Genomic DNA, 20,592 nt, shown 5'->3' with positions numbered 1-20,592 from the left:
GGGTAATAGCACACCAGTAAGATATAAAGTGTAAACTCACATTTGGTGGAGAATCTCCAGTGATGCTATAGAGGCAAGCTGGGATCAATTCAGTCACCCAACAGACTTAATACCATGGCATACAGGATACAGCAGTCCTCTTAGCTTGTCTATAGGTCAGTAAGGTCCTCAAAGAATAACCAAATCTCAGGCAGCAAGTGTTTTAGTAAAAGTTAAAATCACTTTAATAAAATATAGGATAATTGCGACGCGTTTCTCAGTCTCAGACTGTTTCCTCAGGCATAATAAAATAGTTTACAAACACTTGCTATATATACCTAACCAAACCAATTACCAAAATTGATACCACTTGTTGTGGGTGTGATCTATGACATCATTAGTATCCTAGCTACAGATATGTTTTGACAACAAAAGTGTATAGATATACACAGTTTGTATGTTTTAAATCAAACAATATAAATGCACATTATAGCATACAATGCATGAATTGATCACAAATAAATTATACAATAAAAATACATATAAAAATAATTTGCAAGTTTTTTTATAAAACAAACCAGTACAGATATTCATTGTAACTTGTGATAGATAGATTAATCATAAATGATCGCTCTTTCTTTATATACAATGTGTAGACAGAACATATATAGATTACACACATTAGTTGTTTCTACTAGATTCCTTGTTTTACTATTTTTTTTTTATAACAGATCGTTCCTAACTGGCAATGCCCCATTATGATCCCTAATTAAGAAGTAATACACTTTTTGTTTGTCGTTTGTTTGACCCATTTCTTAAAAATTTTATTTCTACGAAATCTAGAATGGTGTATAGGAGAGCTCCTACACTTAAGAACAAACTAGCCCCAAGCAAGATAGTGAGAGATAAGGTACCACAACAAAATCTAGTTGCAGGTCCTAATAGGACTTTTTTGGGCAATTTTATGCCCAGGAATGGAGTCTTTAAATGTTTAAAGCCAAGGTGCAATATGTGCAAAGTAGTGAGAAGTGGAACTAACCCTTTTTGTTCCTACCAAACGGGTGAACAATTCAAGATCACTAAAAGACTTTCATGAGAATCAACGTATGTAATATACCTAATTGGTTGTACCTGTGGGGTCCAATATGTGGGGCGCACCTCCCGAACCATCAAGAGGAGATGGAGTGAACACAAATATAATATTAAAAGGACATTTTTAAAACACAGCTTATCAAGGCATTGTGCTCATGCGCATAAAGGTGGCTCAAAATCAGTCCATATATTACTTATAGAACAAGTACCACGAAATAGTCATAATCCTATGCTCACTTTACGCCGTAGAGAAACATTTTGGATACATAAGTTACATACTTTAGTTCCTGAGGGTCTGAATGAGTGCGTAGACCTAGCAGCCTTTGACCTTTAATGAATTTTTACATCTACTATACAAGTTTATTATATGAATTAATATCATAATACCGGAATTAGCTTTAATCATATTACTTACATCAAGCAATAAGGATGTAGTTTACACATCACACCATTAGATACTTTCACATATATATTTATATAATTATTTAAACACTTATTTTATCTCTCCTGAATATACATATGAATTATATCACTTCATATTATCACATTATTTGATATTTATATTATTCATTAAACCTTACTATCACTATACACACACCATTACACACATCAGGTCTTTCATTATATATATTACTCATGAAATATTCACTTAGTTTTATCACTAGGAATTAGTCCTTTATATCACAAGAAGTTTATTTAATAATCCCCACACATCATATATACCATTATGTTATTACTTTATATATCGTATATTTATTCCATTATTTTTATTATAATATATATTGCATATCATTTATTAGTTACCAATAATATTCATCATTATCACAATATTGTGTTTATCAACTGTAGGTAGATTATGGCCACATTACTTTATAGCGTTATAATACTGACAATTTACAGAGCGATTAGGCTAACTTACGCCCTGGGATGGAACACAGCCAATAGTTACTCTCACTCATAGGATCATATTATCCTATCACGTAACAGCATTTACTTGAGCTTAGCGCTACTGACATGCGCATAAGCTTCACACGCACGCCATTCAGAAGTTCAAATGGCGTTAGAAATAAAGTAAGTGATCTAGATTTAAAATAACTTGAAAGCTTGTTTTTACTTGATTTATTCCTTAGCAGGAACAGTCCCCATTATAAAATTGTAAGTTATGTGTATATGAAATCTAGATGTGGGATAATCTACGGCCTAAATACAAATGCCTGAAAAATGAATGAGAACGACAAACAAAAAGTGTATTACTTCTTAATTAGGGATCATAATGGGGCATTGCCAGTTAGGAACGATCTGTTATAAAAAAGAAATAGTAAAACAAGGAATCTAGTAGAAACAACTAAGGTGTGTAATCTATATATGTTCTGTCTACACATTGTATATAAAGAAAGAGCGATCATTTATGATTAATCTATCTATCACAAGTTACAATGAATATCTGTACTGGTTTGTTTTATAAAAAAACTTGCAAATTGTTTTTATATGTATTTTTATTGTATAATTTATTTGTGATCAATTCATGCATTGTATGCTATAATGTGCATTTATATTGTTTGATTTAAAACATACAAACTGTATATCTATACACTTTTGTTGTCAAAACATATCTGTAGCTAGGATACTAATGATGTCATAGATCACACCCACAACAAGTGGTATCAATTATGGTAATTGGTTTGGTTAGGTATATATAGCAAGTGTTTGTAAACTATTTTATTATGCCTGAGGAAACAGTCTGAGACTGAGAAACGCGTCGCAATTATCCTATATTTTATTAAAGTGATTTTAACTTTTACTAAAACACTTGTTGCCTGAGATTTGGTTATTCTTTGAGGACCTTACTGACCTATAGACAAGCTAAGAGGACTGCTGTATCCTGTATGCCATGGTATTAAGTCTGTTGGGTGACTGAATTGATCCCAGCTTGCCTCTATAGCATCACTGGAGATTCTCCACCAAATGTGAGTTTACACTTTATATCTTACTGGTGTGCTATTACCCTAGCCATACAATACTAGGCCATATAGGCTTTTTGTGCTTTCTATCTCCTATACAGACTCTGTATCAATCCGGGAGGTCGGTATGCTGGGTGACTGTTATAGATCCCAGACTGTGTCATTAGCACCAATTGAGGTGCTTTAATACATGTGAGTGTAATAACTTATCATATATATCATCCTCTGGAACCTGCAATATTGGGCCATGTGGCGCATCTGTTTTTGTTTGTTGTTCTAGTTTAAAGATCTGTTTGTTTTTTATTTTCTGTAATTTAGTGTTTTTTTTGTAATTGAGCTAATTTAATTTAATTTATTTAATTGTTTTTAATTTAGTTAATTTAAGTAATTGTAGTGTAGTGTTAGGTGTTATTGTAACTTATGTTAGGTTTTATTTTACAGTTCAATTTGTATTTATTTTAGCTAGGTAGTTATTAAATAGTTAATAACTATTTAATAACTATTCTACCTAGTTAAACTAAATACAAATTTGCCTGTAAAATAAAAGTAAACCCTAAGCTAGCTACAATGTAACTATTAGTTATATTGTAGCTATTTTAGGGTTTATTTTATAGGTAAGTATTTAGTTTTAAATAGGAATAATGTAGTTAATTATAGTAATTTTATTTATATTTATTTAAATTATATTTAAGTTAGGGGGTGTTAGGGTTAGGGTTAGATCTAGGTATAGGGGTTAATAAATTTAATATAGTGACAGCGATGTTGGGGGCAGCAGATTAGGAGTTAATAAGTATAATGTTGGTGGCGGCGGTGTCCGGAGCGGCAGATTAGGGGTTAATAAGAATAATGTAGGTGTCGGCGATGTCGGGGGTGGCAGATTAGGGGTTAATAAGAATAATGTAGGTGTCGGCGATGTCGGGGGCGGCAGATTAGGGGTTAATAAGTGTAGGTAGGTTGCAGCGACATTGGAGGCGGCAGATTAGGGGTTAATAAATACAATGTAGGTGGCAGCGATGTTGGGGGCAGCAGATTAGGGGTTAATAAGAATAATGTAGGTGTCGGCGATGTCGGGGGCAGCAGATTAGGGTTTAAAGGGACAGTCTAGTCCAAAAAAACTTTCATGATTCAGATAGGTCATGTAATTTTAAACAATTTTCCAATTTACTTTTATCACCAATTTTTCTTTGTTCTCTTGGTATTCTTAGTTGAAAGCTTAACCTAGGAGGTTCATATGCTAATTTCTTAGACCTTGAAGGCCGCCTCTTAAGAATGCATTTTAACAGGTTTTTCACCACTAGAGGGTGTTAGTTCATGTTTTTCATATAGATAACACTGTGCTCGTGCACGTGAAGTTACCTGGGAGCCATCACTGATTGGCTAAACTGCAAGTCTGTCAAATAATTGAAATAAAGGGGCAGTCTGCAGAGGCTTAGATACAAGATAATCACAAAGGTAAAAAATATATAAATATAATTGTGTTGGTTATGCAAAACTAGGGAATGGGTAAACAAGGGATTATCTATCTTTTAAAACAATAACAATTCTGGTGTAGACTGTCCCTTTAATAAGTGTAAAATTAGAGGTATTTAGACTCGGGGTTCATGTTAGGGTATTAGATGTAAACATAACTTTAGTTTCCCCATAGGAATCAATGGGGCTGCGTTACTGAGCTTTACGGTGCTTTTTTGCAGGTGTTAGACTTTTTCTCAGCCGGCTCTCCCTATTGATGTCTATGGGGAAATCGTGCAAGAGCACGTACGTCCAGCTCACCACTGACTTAAGCAGCGCTGGTATTAAAGTGCGGTATGGTGCTCAATATTGCTCTACGCTCACTTCTTGCCTTTTAACGCCAGGTTTGTAAATACCCGTAATACCAGCGCTGCATGTAAGTGAGCAGTGAGAAAAAACTGCACGTTAGCACCGCATAGCTCCTAACGCAAAACTCGTAATCTGGCTGTAATGTTCTTCACATAGAAAAAATTTAATTTTTATTATTAAATATATATTTCGACATACCTGATACAGTTAATATATATTTATATACCTCAATATATCTATACATCTATACATCTATATATATCTACAGGAATAGATATATAGGTATAGGTATATACAGATAAAGAAATATGTATTTACAAAAAAATAACATTTTCCTGTAGGTGAAAACACGTGAACAACATTGAAATGTGAACTATTGATAACTAGTGTCTGGATAGCGAGGATCGCCAAGCGTTAGTTTTTTCTTCTTCTGCGCTCTCCATTGAAGTATATTGGGTGAATAAGTTAACAGTCCTGAAGTTAGCAAAAAGATTATGCAATGTTTATGCTCGTCCGGGAGCATTAAATAGCGCACCCTAAATGTATTAACCTAGAATATGTGAATGAATATGATTTGTACAAATAATTATGTTTAATCAAACTGTATCAAATTGTAAAATAAAGTGTTTTTTCCCCAGTAACTACTAGGCATGTGCATTTGTTTAGTTATGAATGAATGAATGCACCAACTAAATTGAAAGAGAATGAATGGATACTGATAAAATTGGTCAGTATTAATTTTTTTTCTTCAAATTACCTGTAGGTATTAAAATACTTTCCTCTAGTGTGCTGAAGAGCCACGTTAATCCCTACATTTCTTATTAGAGCCCCGGGTTACACTAAAAGGAGGTTTAGTGCAGCGGATCCCAGGGACAGTGTTAAAGGAGAAGTTCCTTTAGCGCAGGCTCTGGGATCCGCAGCGCTAAGTCTCAACAAATATTCGGTATCAGTTTTGTTTAAAATGAATAGCAAATATGGCAGCAGACCAATGTTCAAGAAAACATTCTTTAACACTGCACATGTCTAGTAACTACTGTATAATTTGTTGATTTCCTATGTGAAATTTGTCAATTTCTTAGGGCGCCATTTATTAAGCAGCGGATGCTGCTTTGGAGCCCCATAATTTCAGGCTCACCTGAAATGAAAGTTAAGAAGCAGTGGTCGTAAGACCGCCGCTCCTTAACTTGTCCGCCACCTTTTAGGTAGTGGATTGAATAATATTCTGATTTAATCGGGATGATTGACAGCCCCTGCTAGCGGCCGATTGGCCGCCAGTGAGCAGGGAGCGGCATCGCACAAGCATTTCACTTGAAATGCTTGTGCAATTTTAAATGCCGACAATGAATCATGTCCGCTCGGCTTTTAATAAATCTACCCCTTAGTCTCCCTTATTTCTTCAAAAAAGTTGTAACCCTAACTTACAAACTGACATGTGGTGCACCTTTGTACTAAGCTATTTTGCTGACTTCTTGGGGTTTAATCAGTTTTATAGGTACTCAAGTGGATTTAGCCAGGTTATGGTCTAATGTGATCATGTAAAACAATGCCCTTGATGTAGAATACAAGATTTTGAGCACCAATGAAATGCAGCCATTGTATATTGGGAAAACAACATTCAAACTGCATTCAGATCTACACTTTAATATAACTGTGCATGTTTTATAAAGACAGCTAAAAAGCAGAATTATTATTTACTTTCCTTTTATAAAACTATAATAACGCATAATGACTACCAGATCCCACATGATTTTATATCAAGCTGCAAATTCATTATATCAGTACTTGACAGTTTTGCAGTAGCTTCAAACATTTTGATGTGTCTCTTTAAATTACAATTCACTAGATAATATTACTCAATGCTGTAATTTGTCACGCACACAAAAAAATCCCAATGTTTATTTTTGGTTAAAATCAACATGATAAGAACTGGTTTATTGCTAAAGAGACATTAAGCCCAATATTGAATTCCCCATAACATGTTTAATTCTGCATAATTAAACAACATTATAATTTACTTTCATTTTTTGGTTTTGCTGCTTTTCCTGTAATTTAATAAAATTAAAATGTTTGCTCTCCTCCTAGAGAGGCTGGAGTGCATTCCGTGGAATGCAGAACCCTGAAACTCATACATGCTGCACAGTGATTAGATCTAATTTATATACGTAACTAGCCACAGTAAAGGAAGTAAGATAACAAGTGTATCAAAGGGATGAATCACAATTTGTCGGCTTTTAGCTCCTAAAATTAATTTTTCATATTGGCTGACTTTGGAGCTGACTTTCTCAAGTAATCACAATATCATATCAGTAGTTAAAAACTTGCCGCTGCAAACAAGTTTAGCTGGATTCATCTTCAAATAAGGGTAAGAACATTTACACTAATAATCCTTACCTAAATGGAATATTCAGTGAACTGACTTAAAATTACAAGCATTCCTGTTCATTTACAAACATGAATACCGTTGTCATCTGATATTTGCCACTAATACTCCACTACACAGCTAATATCGCTGCATATGGGATTATAACCTGAAAGTAACTGCATGATATTTATCCCTAACGGATTCATTGCAAGGATTGACTTTTATCTGATACATTGTATCACTGCTCATATAACTTCTGTAACAGTTTTTGTGGTTTAACCCTTGGTATACTTTAGAAAAGTCCCCACTCAGAAAACCTACTGTTTTTTGTGCTAATCAAAATAACTTGAATTTATGAATCAGTGTTGCAACACTTAGGTATTTTATCATTTTTATTGTATATTTTACATGCCCATTTTATAGCACTAAGATTTGCGCTTTTCTATTAACAGGGTTACCTTTGTAATAAATTGTTGTTTATTTATGTTTTACATCTTGTCACTAGTTCTTTAGTGATTTCAACATTTACAAGACCTATATATGTTTTACACCTGTCGCTTATTATCTAATCTAATGTGATTTCAACATCTACAAATCTAAATACACACTAATATAATAGTAAGATATCACTTTATCCTTAGTACTTTTAACCCCTAGTGCTATCTCTAGCACCTCATTTCCACCTCCCCATCTCCTTTTACATATTTATGTTTTTTAATATATATATTATGATTTGGTATGTATTTATATATTCATCAATTGTAATATGTTGTGAATACCTTCTGATGTCAATGCTATAGTTTTAGAAGGAATATATTATCTGAGATGATGATTTAGGTTTATCAATGGTTTATATATGTATGTATATAGGTAGATTATTGTTTATCATAAATTTCTCTCAATTATGCAATTGTTTCAATAACACTTTACATATTTATGTTTTTAATATATTATGACTTTATATATTGATTAATTCCAATGTGTTATGAACACCTTTTGATGTCAATGCTTATGATCTACATAGCATGTACTCTAAGCCACAACCCTTTTTTAGGTGTATCTTATTTTCTAAATTAATTTGATTTGATTTTTTTGGCATATATAGCAAGTGTTTTATACATGATGAAAACAGCCTTGTCTGGCTGAGAAACGCGTTGCTGATTTTTTTTATCTTTTTATTAAAGTAAGTTACTACTTTCCACTTGCTGGCTGTCCTTCAATTTTTTATTTTTTAGAACTCTGATTTTTTTGGACTACTGAGAGTTCCTGATCGGTTGGAGTATTAAGTCTACTGGATGACCATATTGATCCCAGCTTGCCTCTACAGCACCAAGGGAGGTGTGCAACCAAATGTGGGTGGATATAATACATATTCATTATATATTCTGTTCCAACGATACTAGGCCATATAGGCACCCTCTTGTGCTTTCTACCACCCACTACAGGTTACTACTCCTTGATCAGAGGCCAGTCTTCTGGGTGACTGCTAATTGATCCCAGACTGCTCCTTCCACACCATTAGGGGTGTATTACCAAATGTGAGTGAAATCATCAGCTGTATTTTGACTCCTATTACCCTACAATATTGGGCCATATGGCGCTTCTGTTCTTCTTTTTCTACCACAGGTTACTGATATTAGATCGTGGCCTTGATCCTCCACAGATAGCTGCCTTTCCGGAAATCCTTTCACATCTGTACTGATACCATTATAAGTTATTTATGAATTTATACACATTGTGATAATCACTGTTAGCTGGAAGTATTTATTATTAACTTAGTTTATTCTTAAATACACTATTGCACAATTACTTTAGATACTGACATTAATATTGGTTGTTTATTTTTATTTGTATTTCTTTATTATTTGTTATTATAATTTTTTTCAACGATTTCCACTTTGTATATTTCTTATCTCTAGAGTTTAATTTACAAACCCACTGTATCACAATTGCAATTATAAAATGATTTGATATTTTATATTTTTACACTTTAAGGGCGCCCCCTATCTGTTTTTTTGCGTCATTTAAAGGAACCGTCATTCAATAAGAAGACCCCTGAATGAAGAGGATGCTCTGTGTCGGATGTCTTGAAGAATGACCCGCTCCGCGTCGGATGGATGAAGATAGTGAAGACTTCTGCCCGTCTGGAGGACCACTTCGCCCAGCTTGGATGAAGACTTCTCCTGGCTTCGTTGAGGACTTCAGCCCAGTTGGATGAAGACTTCTGCTGCTTCCTTGAGGATGGATGTCTGGTCTTCAGAACATTAATTCGATCTTCAGGGGGTTAGTGTTAGGATTTTTTAAGGGTGTATTGGGTGGGTTTATTTTTTAGGTTAGGGATTTGGGCTGCAATAGAGCTAAATGCCCTTTTTAAGGGCAATGCCCATCCAAATGCCTTTTTCAGGGCAATGGGGAACTTAGTTTTTTTTAGTTAGTATTTTATTTGGGGGGTTGGTTGTGTGGGTGGTGGGTTTTACTGTTGGGGGGGTTGTTTGTATTTTTTTTTACAGGTATAAGAGCTGATTACTTTGGGGCAATGCCCCGCAAAAGGCCTTTTTAAGGGCTATTGATAGTTTAGGCTAGGGTTTTTTTTTATTTTGGGGGGGCTATTTTATTTTGATAGGGCTATTAGATTAGGTGTAATTAGTTTAAAGATCTGTAATTTGTTTTTATTTTCTGTAATTTAGTGTTTTTTTTGTAATTTAGCTAATTTAATTTATTTAATTGTTTTTAATTTAGTTAATTTATTTAATTGTAGTGTAGTGTTAGGTGTTATTGTAACTTAGGTTAGATTTTATTTTACAGTTCAATTTGTATTTATTTTAGCTAGGTAGTTATTAAATAGTTAATAACTATTTAATAACTATTCTACCTAGTTAAAATAAATACAAACTTGCCTGTAAAATAAAAATAAACCCTAAGCTAGCTACAATGTAACTATTAGTTATATTGTAGCTATCTTAGGGTTTATTTTCTAGGTAAGTATTTAGTTTTAAATAGGAATAATGTAGTTAATTATAGTAATTTTATTTAGATTTATTTAAATTATATTTAAGTTAGGGGGTGTTAGGGTTAGACTTAAGTTTAGGGGTTAATTTAATTTAATATAGTTGCGACGACATTGGGGGCGGCAGATTAGGGGTTAATAAGTGTAGGTAGGTTGTGGCGACATTGGGGGCGGCAGATTAGGGGTTAATAAGTATAATGTAGGTGGCGGCGGTGTCCGGAGCGGCAGATTAGGGGTTAATAAGAATAATGTAGGTGTCGGCGATGTCGGAGGCGGCAGATTAGGGGTTAATAAATGTAAAATTAGGGGTGTTTAGACTTGGGGTTCATGTTAGGGTGTTAGGTGTAAACATAGCTTTAGTTTCCCCATAGGAATCAATGGGGCAGCGTTACTGAGATTTACGCTGCTTTTTGGCAGGTGTTAGACTTTTTCTCAGCCGGCTCTCCCCATTGATGTCTATGGGGAAATCGTGCAAGAGCACATACAACCAGCTCACTGACTTAAGCAGTAGTATCCAGTAGCACTGGTATTAAAGTGCGGTATGGAGCTCAATATTGCTCTACGCTCACTTCTTGCCTTTTAACGCCGGGTTTGTAAATACCTGTAATACCAGCACTGCATGTAAGTGAGCGGTGAGAAAAAACTGCACGTTAGCACCGCATAGCTCCTAACGCAAAACTCGTAATCTAGCCGTAATGTTCTTCACATAGAAAAAATTGCATTTTTATTATTAAATATATATTTGTACATACCTGATACAGTTGATATATATTTATATACCTCAATATAGCTATATATATATATATATATATATATATATATATATATAGGAATAGATATATAGGTATAGGTATATACAGATAAAGAAATATGTATTTACAAAAAAATAACATTTTCCTGTAGGTGAAAACATGTGAACAACATTGAAATGTGAACTATTGATAACTAGTGTCTGGATAGCGAGGATCGCCGAGCGTTAGTTTTTTCTTCTTCTGCGCTCTCCATTGAAGTATATTGGGTGAATAAGTTAACAGTCCTGAAGTTAGCAAAAAGATTATGCAATGTTTATGCTTGTCCGGGAGCATTAAATAGCGCACCCTAAATTTATTAACCTAGAATATGTGAATGAATATGATTTGTACAAATAATTATGTTTAATCAAACTGTATCAAATTGTAAAATAAAGTGTTTTTTTCCCCAGTAACTACTAGGCATGTGCATTTGTTTAGTTATGAATGAATGAATGCACCAACTAAATTGAAAGAGAATGAATTTTATACTGATAAAATTGGTCAGTATTAATTTTTTTCTTCAAATTACCTGTAGGTATTAAAATACTTTCCTCTAGTGTGCTGAAGAGCCGCGTTAATCCCCACATTTCTTATTAGAGCCCCGGGTTACACTAAAAGGAGGTTTAGTGCAGCGGATCCCAGAAACAGTGTTAAAGGAGAAGTTCCTTTAGCGCAGGCTCTGGGATCCGCAGCGCTAAGTCTCAACAAATATTCGGTATCAGTTTTGTTTAAAATGAATAGAAAATATGGCAGCAGACCAATGTTCAAGAAAACATTTTTTAACACTGCACATGTCTAGTAACTACTGTATAATTTGTTAATTTCCTATGTGAAATTTGTCAATTTCTTAGGTCGCCATTTATTAAGCAGCGGATGCTGCTTTGGAGCCCCATAATTTCAGGCTCACCTGCAATGAAAGTTAAAGGGACAGTCTAGGCCAAAATAAACTTTCATGATTCAGATAGAGCATGTAATTTTAAACAATTTTCCAATTTACTTTTATCACCAATTTTGCTTTGTTCTTTTGGTATTCTTAGTTGAAAGCTTAACCTAGGAGGTTCATATGCTAATTTCTTAGACCTTGAAGCCCACCTCTTTCAGATTGCATTGTAACAGTTTTTCACCACTAGAGGGTGTTAGTTCACATATTTCATATAGACAACACTGTGCTCGTGCACGTGAAGTAATCTGGGAGCAGGCACTGATTGGCTAGACTGCAAGTCTGTCAAAAGAACTGAAAAAAGGGACAGTTTGCAGAGGCTTAGATACAAGATAATCACAGAGGTTAAAAGTATATTATTATAACTGTGTTGGATATGCAAAACTGGGAAATGGCTAATAAAGGGATTATCTATCTTTTAAAACAATACAAATTCTGGTGTAGACTGTCCCTTTAAGAAGCAGTGGTCGTAAGACCGCCGCTCCTTAACTTGTCCGCCACCTTTTAGGTAGTGGATTGAATAATATTCTGATTCGATCGGGATGATTGACAGCCCCTGCTAGCGGCCGATTGGCATTGCACAAGCATTTCACTTGAAATGCTTGTGCAATGTTAAATGCCGACAATGAATCATGTCCGCTCGGCTTTTAATAAATCTACCCCTTAGTCTCCCTTATTTCTTCAAAAAAGTTGTAACCCTAACTTACAAACTGACATGTGGTGCACCTTTGTACTAAGCTATTTTGCTGAGTTCTTGGGGTTTAATCAGTTTTATAGGTACTCAAGTGGATTTAGCCAGGTTATGGTCTAATGTGATCATGTAAAACAATGCCCTTGATGTAGAATACAAGATTTTGAGCACCAATGAAATGCAGCCATTGTATATTGGGAAAACAACATTCAAACTGCATTCAGATCTACACTTTAATATAACTGTGCATGTTTTATAAAGACGGCTAAAAAGCTGAATTATTATTTACTTTCCTTTTATAAAACTATAATAACGCATAATGACTACCAGATCCCACATGATTTTATATCAAGCTGCAAATTCATTATATCAGTACTTGACAGTTTTGCAGTAGCTTCAAACATTTTGATGTGTCTCTTTAAATTACAATTCACTAGATAATATTACTCAATGCTGTAATTTGTCACGCACACAAAAAAATCCCAATGTTTATTTTTGGTTAAAATCAACATGATAAGAACTGGTTTATTGCTAAAGAGACATTAAGCCCAATATTGAATTCCCCATAACATGTTTAATTCTGCATAATTAAACAACATTATAATTTACTTTCATTTTTTGGTTTTGCTGCTTTTCCTGTAATTTAATAAAATTAAAATGTTTGCTCTCCTCCTAGAGAGGCTGGAGTGCATTCCGTGGAATGCAGAACCCTGAAACTCATACATGCTGCACAGTGATTAGATCTAATTTATATACGTAACTAGCCACAGTAAAGGAAGTAAGATAACAAGTGTATCAAAAGGGATCAATCACAATTTGTCGGCTTTTAGCTCCTAAAATTAATTTTTCATATTGGCTGACTTTGGAGCTGACTTTCTCAAGTAATCAGAATATCATATCAGTAGTTAAAAACTTGCCGCTGCAAACAAGTTTAGCTGGATTCATCTTCAAATAAGGGTAAGAACATTTACACTAATAATCCTTACCTAAATGGAATATTCAGTGAACTGACTTAAAATTACAAGCATTCCTGTTCATTTACAAACATGAATACCGTTGTCATCTGATATTTGCCACTAATACTCCACTACACAGCTAATATCGCTGCATATGGGATTATAACCTGAAAGTAACTGCATGATATTTATCCCTAACGGATTCATTGCAAGGATTGACTTTTATCTGATACATTGTATCACTGCTCATATAACTTCTGTAACAGTTTTTGTGGTTTAACCCTTGGTATACTTTAGAAAAGTCCCCACTCAGAAAACCTACTGTTTTTTGTGCTAATCAAAATAACTTGAATTTATGAATCAGTGTTGCAACACTTAGGTATTTTATCATTTTTATTGTATATTTTACATGCCCATTTTATAGCACTATGATTTGCGCTTTTCTATTAACAGGGTTACCTTTGTAATAAATTGTTGTTTATTTATGTTTTACATCTTGTCACTAGTTCTTTAGTGATTTCAACATTTACAAGACCTATATATGTTTTACACCTGTCGCTTATTATCTAATCTAATGTGATTTCAACATCTACAAATCTAAATACACACTAATATAATAGTAAGATATCACTTTATCCATAGTACTTTTAACCCCTAGTGCTATCTCTAGCGCCTCATTTCCACCTCCCCATCTCCTTTTACATATTTATGTTTTTTAATATATATATTATGATTTGGTATGTATTTATATATTCATCAATTGTAATATGTTGTGAATACCTTCTGATGTCAATGCTATAGTTTTAGAAGGAATATATTATCTGAGATGATGATTTAGGTTTATCAATGGTTTATATATGTATGTATATAGGTAGATTATTGTTTATCATAAATTTCTCTCAATTATGCAATTGTTTCAATAACACTTTACATATTTATGTTTTTAATATATTATGACTTTATATATTGATTAATTCCAATGTGTTATGAACACCTTTTGATGTCAATGCTTATGATCTACATAGCATGTACTCTAAGCCACAACCCTTTTTTAGGTGTATCTTATTTTCTAAATTAATTTGATTTGATTTTTTTGGCATATATAGCAAGTGTTTTATACATGATGAAAACAGCCTTGTCTGGCTGAGAAACGCGTTGCTGATTTTTTTTATCTTTTTATTAAAGTAAGTTACTACTTTCCACTTGCTGGCTGTCCTTCAATTTTTTATTTTTTAGAACTCTGATTTTTTTGGACTACTGAGAGTTCCTGATCGGTTGGAGTATTAAGTCTACTGGGTGACCATATTGATCCCAGCTTGCCTCTACAGCACCAAGGGAGGTGTGCAACCAAATGTGGGTGGATATAATACATATTCATTATATATTCTGTTCCAACGATACTAGGCCATATAGGCACCCTCTTGTGCTTTCTACCACCCTCTACAGGTTACTACTCCTTGATCAGAGGCCAGTCTTCTGGGTGACTGCTAATTGATCCCAGACTGCTCCTTCCACACCATAAGGGGTGTATTACCAAATGTGAGTGAAATCATCAGCTGTATTTTGACTCCTATTACCCTACAATATTGGGCCATATGGCGCTTCTGTTCTTCTTTTTCTACCACAGGTTACTGATATTGGATCGTGGCCTTGATCCTCCACAGATAGTTGCCTTTCCGGAAATCCTTTCACATCTGTACTGATACCATTATAAGTTATTTATGAATTTATACACATTGTGATAATCACTGTTAGCTGGAAGTATTTATTATTAACTTAGTTTATTCTTAAATACACTATTGCACAATTACTTTAGATACTGACATTATTATTGGTTGTTTATTTTTATTTGTATTTCTTTATTATTTGTTATTATAATTTTTTCAACGATTTCCACTTTGTATATTTCTTATCTCTAGAGTTTAATTTACAAACCCACTGTATCACAATTGCAATTATAAAATGATTTGATATTTTATATTTTTACACTTTAAGGGCGCCCCCTATCTGTTTTTTTGCGTCATTTAAAGGAACCGTCATTCAGTAAGAAGACCCCGAATGAAGAGGATGCTCTGTGTCGGATGTCTTGAAGATGGACCCGCTCCGCGTCGGATGGATGAAGATAGTGAAGACTTCTGCCCGTCTGGAGGACCACTTCGCCCAGCTTGGATGAAGACTTCTCCTGGCTTTGTTGAGGACTTCAGCCCAGTTGGATGAAGACTTCTGCCGCTTCCTTGAGGATGGATGTCTGGTCTTCAGAACAGTAATTCGATCTTCAGGGGGTTAGTGTTAGGATTTTTTAAGGGTGTATTGGGTGGGTTTATTTTTTAGGTTAGGGATTTGGGCTGCAATAGAGCTAAATACCCTTTTTAAGGGCAATGCCCATCCAAATGCCTTTTTTCAGGGCAATGGGGAACTTAGTTTTTTTTAGTTAGTATTTTATTTGGGGGGGTTGGTTGTGTGGGTGGTGGGTTTTACTGTTGGGGGGGTTGTTTGTATTTTTTTTACAGGTAAAAGAGCTGATTACTTTGGGGCAATGCCCCGCAAAAGACCCTTTTAAGGGCTATTGATAGTTTAGGCTAGGGTTTTTTTTTTGGGGGGGGGGGCTATTTTATTTTGATAGGGCTATTAGATTAGGTGTAATTAGTTTAAAGATCTGTAATTTGTTTTTATTTTCTGTAATTTAGTGTTTTTTTTGTAATTTAGCTAATTTAATTTAATTTATTTAATTGTTTTTAATTTAGTTAATTTATTTAATTGTAGTGTAGTGTTAGGTGTTATTGTAACTTAGGTTAGATTTTATTTTACAGTTCAATTTGTATTTATTTTAGCTAGGTAGTTATTAAATAGTTAATAACTATTTAATAACTATTCTACCTAGTTAAAATAAATACAAACTTGCCTGTAAAATAAAAATAAACCCTAAGCTAGCTACAATGTAACTATTAGTTATATTGTAGCTATCTTAGGGTTTATTTTCTAGGTAAGTATTTAGTTTTAAATAGGAATAATGTAGTTAAATATAGTAATTTTATTTCGATTTATTTAAATTATATTTAAGTTAGGGGGTGTTAGGGTTAGACTTAAGTTTAGGGGTTAATTTAATTTAATATAGTTGCGACAACATTGGGGGCGGAAGATTAGGGGTTAATAAGTGTAGGTAGGTTGTGGCGACATTGGGGGCGGCAGATTAGGGGTTAGTAAGTATAATGTAGGTGGCGGCGGTGTCCGGAGCGGCAGATTAGGGGTTAATAAGAATAATGTAGGTGTCGGCGATATCGGGGGCGGCAGATTAGGGGTTAATAAGTGTAAAATTAGGGGTGTTTAGACTTGGGGTTCATGTTAGGGTGTTAGGTGTAAACATAGCTTTAGTTTCCCCATAGGAATCAATGGGGCAGCGTTACTGAGATTTACGCTGCTTTTTGGCAGGTGTTAGACTTTTTCTCAGCCGGCTCTCCCCATTGAGGTCTATGGGGAAATCGTGCAAGAGCACGTACAACCAGCTCACTGACTTAAGCAGTAGTATCCAGTAGCACTGGTATTAAAGTGCGGTATGGAGCTCAATATTGCTCTACGCTCACTTCTTGCCTTTTAACGCCGGGTTTGTAAATACCCGTAATACCAGCACTGCATGTAAGTGAGCGGTGAGAAAAAACTGCACGTTAGCACCGAATAGCTCCTAACGCAAAACTCGTAATCTAGCCGTAATGTTCTTCACATAGAAAAAATTGCATTTTTATTATTAAATATATATTTCTACATACCTGATACAGTTGATATATATTTATATACCTCAATATAGCTATATATATATATATATATATATATATATATATATATAGGAATAGATATATAGGTATATACAGATAAAGAAATATGTATTTACAAAAAAATAACATTTTCCTGTAGGTGAAAACATGTGAACAACATTGAAATGTGAACTATTGATAACTAGTGTCTGGATAGCGAGGATCGCCGAGCGTTAGTTTTTTCTTCTTCTGCGCTCTCCATTGAAGTATATTGGGTGAATAAGTTAACAGTCCTGAAGTTAGCAAAAAGATTATGCAATGTTTATGCTCGTCCGGGAGCATTAAATAGCGCACCCTAAATTTATTAACCTAGAATATGTGAATGAATATGATTTGTACAAATAATTATGTTTAATCAAACTGTATCAAATTGTAAAATAAAGTGTTTTTTTCCCCAGTAACTACTAGGCATGTGCATTTGTTTAGTTATGAATGAATGAATGCACCAACTAAATTGAAAGAGAATGAATGGATACTGATAAAATTGGTCAGTATTAATATTTTTTCTTCAAATTACCTGTAGGTATTAAAATACTTTCCTCTAGTGTGCTGAAGAGCCGCGTTAATCCCCACATTTCTTATTAGAGCCCCGGGTTACACTAAAAGGAGGTTTAGTGCAGCGGATCCCAGGAACAGTGTTAAAGGAGAAGTTCCTTTAGCGCAGGCTCTGGGATCTGCAGCGCTAAGTCTCAACAAATATTCGGTATCAGTTTTGTTTAAAATGAATAGCAAATATGGCAGCAGACCAATGTTCAAGAAAACATTTTTTAACACTGCACATGTCTAGTAACTACTGTATAATTTGTTAATTTCCTATGTGAAATTTGCCAATTTCTTAGGTCGCCATTTATTAAGCAGCGGATGCTGCTTTGGAGCCCCATAATTTCAGGCTCACCTGCAATGAAAGTTAAGAAGCAGTGGTCGTAAGACCGCCGCTCCTTAACTTGTCCGCCACCTTTTAGGTAGTGGATTGAATAATATTCTGATTCGATCGGGATGATTGACAGCCCCTGCTAGCGGCCGATTGGCATTGCACAAGCATTTCACTTGAAATGCTTGTGCAATGTTAAATGCCGACAATGAATCATGTCCGCTCGGCTTTTAATAAATCTACCCCTTAGTCTCCCTTATTTCTTCAAAAAAGTTGTAACCCTAACTTACAAACTGACATGTGGTGCACCTTTGTACTAAGCTATTTTGCTGAGTTCTTGGGGTTTAATCAGTTTTATAGGTACTCAAGTGGATTTAGCCAGGTTATGGTCTAATGTGATCATGTAAAACAATGCCCTTGATGTAGAATACAAGATTTTGAGCACCAATGAAATGCAGCCATTGTATATTGGGAAAACAACATTCAAACTGCATTCAGATCTACACTTTAATATAACTGTGCATGTTTTATAAAGACGGCTAAAAAGCTGAATTATTATTTACTTTCCTTTTATAAAACTATAATAACGCATAATGACTACCAGATCCCACATGATTTTATATCAAGCTGCAAATTCATTATATCAGTACTTGACAGTTTTGCAGTAGCTTCAAACATTTTGATGTGTCTCTTTAAATTACAATTCACTAGATAATATTACTCAATGCTGTAATTTGTCACGCACACAAAAAATCCCAATGTTTATTTTTGGTTAAAATCAACATGATAAGAACTGGTTTATTGCCAAAGAGACATTAAGCCCAATATTGAATTCCCCATAACATGTTTAATTCTGCATAATTAAACAACATTATAATTTACTTTCATTTTTGGTTTTGCTGCTTTTCCTGTAATTTAATACAATTAAAATGTTTGCTGTCCTCCTAGAGAGGCTGGAGTGCATTCCGTGGAATACAGAACACTGAAACTCATACATGCTGCACAGTGATTAGATCTAATTTATATACGTAACTAGCCACAGTAAAGGAAGTAAGATAACAAGTGTATCAAAGGGATCAATCACAATTTGTCGGCTTTTAGCTCCTAAAATAAATTTTTCATATTGGCTGACTTTGGAGCTGACTTTCTCAAGTAATCACAATATCATATCAGTAGTTAAAAACTTGCTGCTGCAAACAAGTTTTCAACTGAAAAGCTCCCAAAAGGACATTTTGAGTTTTAACTCGTTTTCTAAAAAATAAAGGGGGGGGGGGGTCTCCCAAAACTGACACATATAATAGCCCATTCATACATCTTAAAGGCACATTAAACTCTTTGAGGTGGTAAAATAAAATGATAAATTGTATATATAAAAAGTCTGCAATATACTTTCATTATTTATTTTGTCCCCTTTTCCTGTAATTTCATTCTGAAATTGTGAGTTTTTCAGTTCCTATTAGAAATGGAAGTGCAGAACACTGTTATATTACACACGGCCATTGGCTGCACACTCTAGGGACCTATTTATAATGGTCTCTAATTGGCCACAGCAGAGAAGGTAACCTAAGTTACACCATGGCAGCTCTCATTATTTTATAGACACATTGGGGCTGATTTACTAACTGTTGGATGGACATGATCCGCTGTAGCGGATCATGTCTGCCCGACATCGCTGAATGCCGACAGCATACGTTGTCGGCATTTAACATTGCACGAGCAGTTCTGGTGAACTGCTTGTGCAATGCTGCCCCCTGCAGATTCATGGCCAAACAGCCGCTAGCAGGGGTGTCAATCAACCTGATCATATGAGATTGGGCGGATTGATGTCCGCAGCCTCAGAGGAGGCATACCAGTTAAGGAGCAGCGGTCTTAAGACTGCTGCTTCTTAACTCCTGTTTCCATCGAGCCTTAACCTCTTAAGGACATATGACAGATTTTTTTCCGTCATAAAACCATTGAGCAAACTGAAAGCTGTGTCCTTAAAGGGTTAAAGAGACACTAAACCCAAACATTTTCTTTCAAGATTCAAGTAGAGAATACAATTTTAAACAACATTCCAATTGACTTCTATTGTCTAATTTTCTTCATTCTTTAGATATCCTTTGTTGAAGAAATAGCAATGCACATGTGTGAGCCAATCACACGAAGGCATCTATGTGCAGCAACCAATCAGCAGCTACTGGGCCTATCTAGATATGCTTTTAAGCAAAGTATATCAAGAGAATGAAGCAAATTAGATAATAGAAGTAAATTAGAAAGTTGTTTACAATTACATGCTCTGTCTAAATAATGAAAGAAAAAAATTGGGTTTCATG

The sequence above is a fragment of the Bombina bombina genome, chromosome 5 (assembly GCF_027579735.1).
Source record: "Bombina bombina isolate aBomBom1 chromosome 5, aBomBom1.pri, whole genome shotgun sequence".
Taxonomy (NCBI): Eukaryota; Metazoa; Chordata; class Amphibia; order Anura; family Bombinatoridae; genus Bombina; species Bombina bombina.
Note: the sequence above shows the minus strand (reverse complement) of the source record.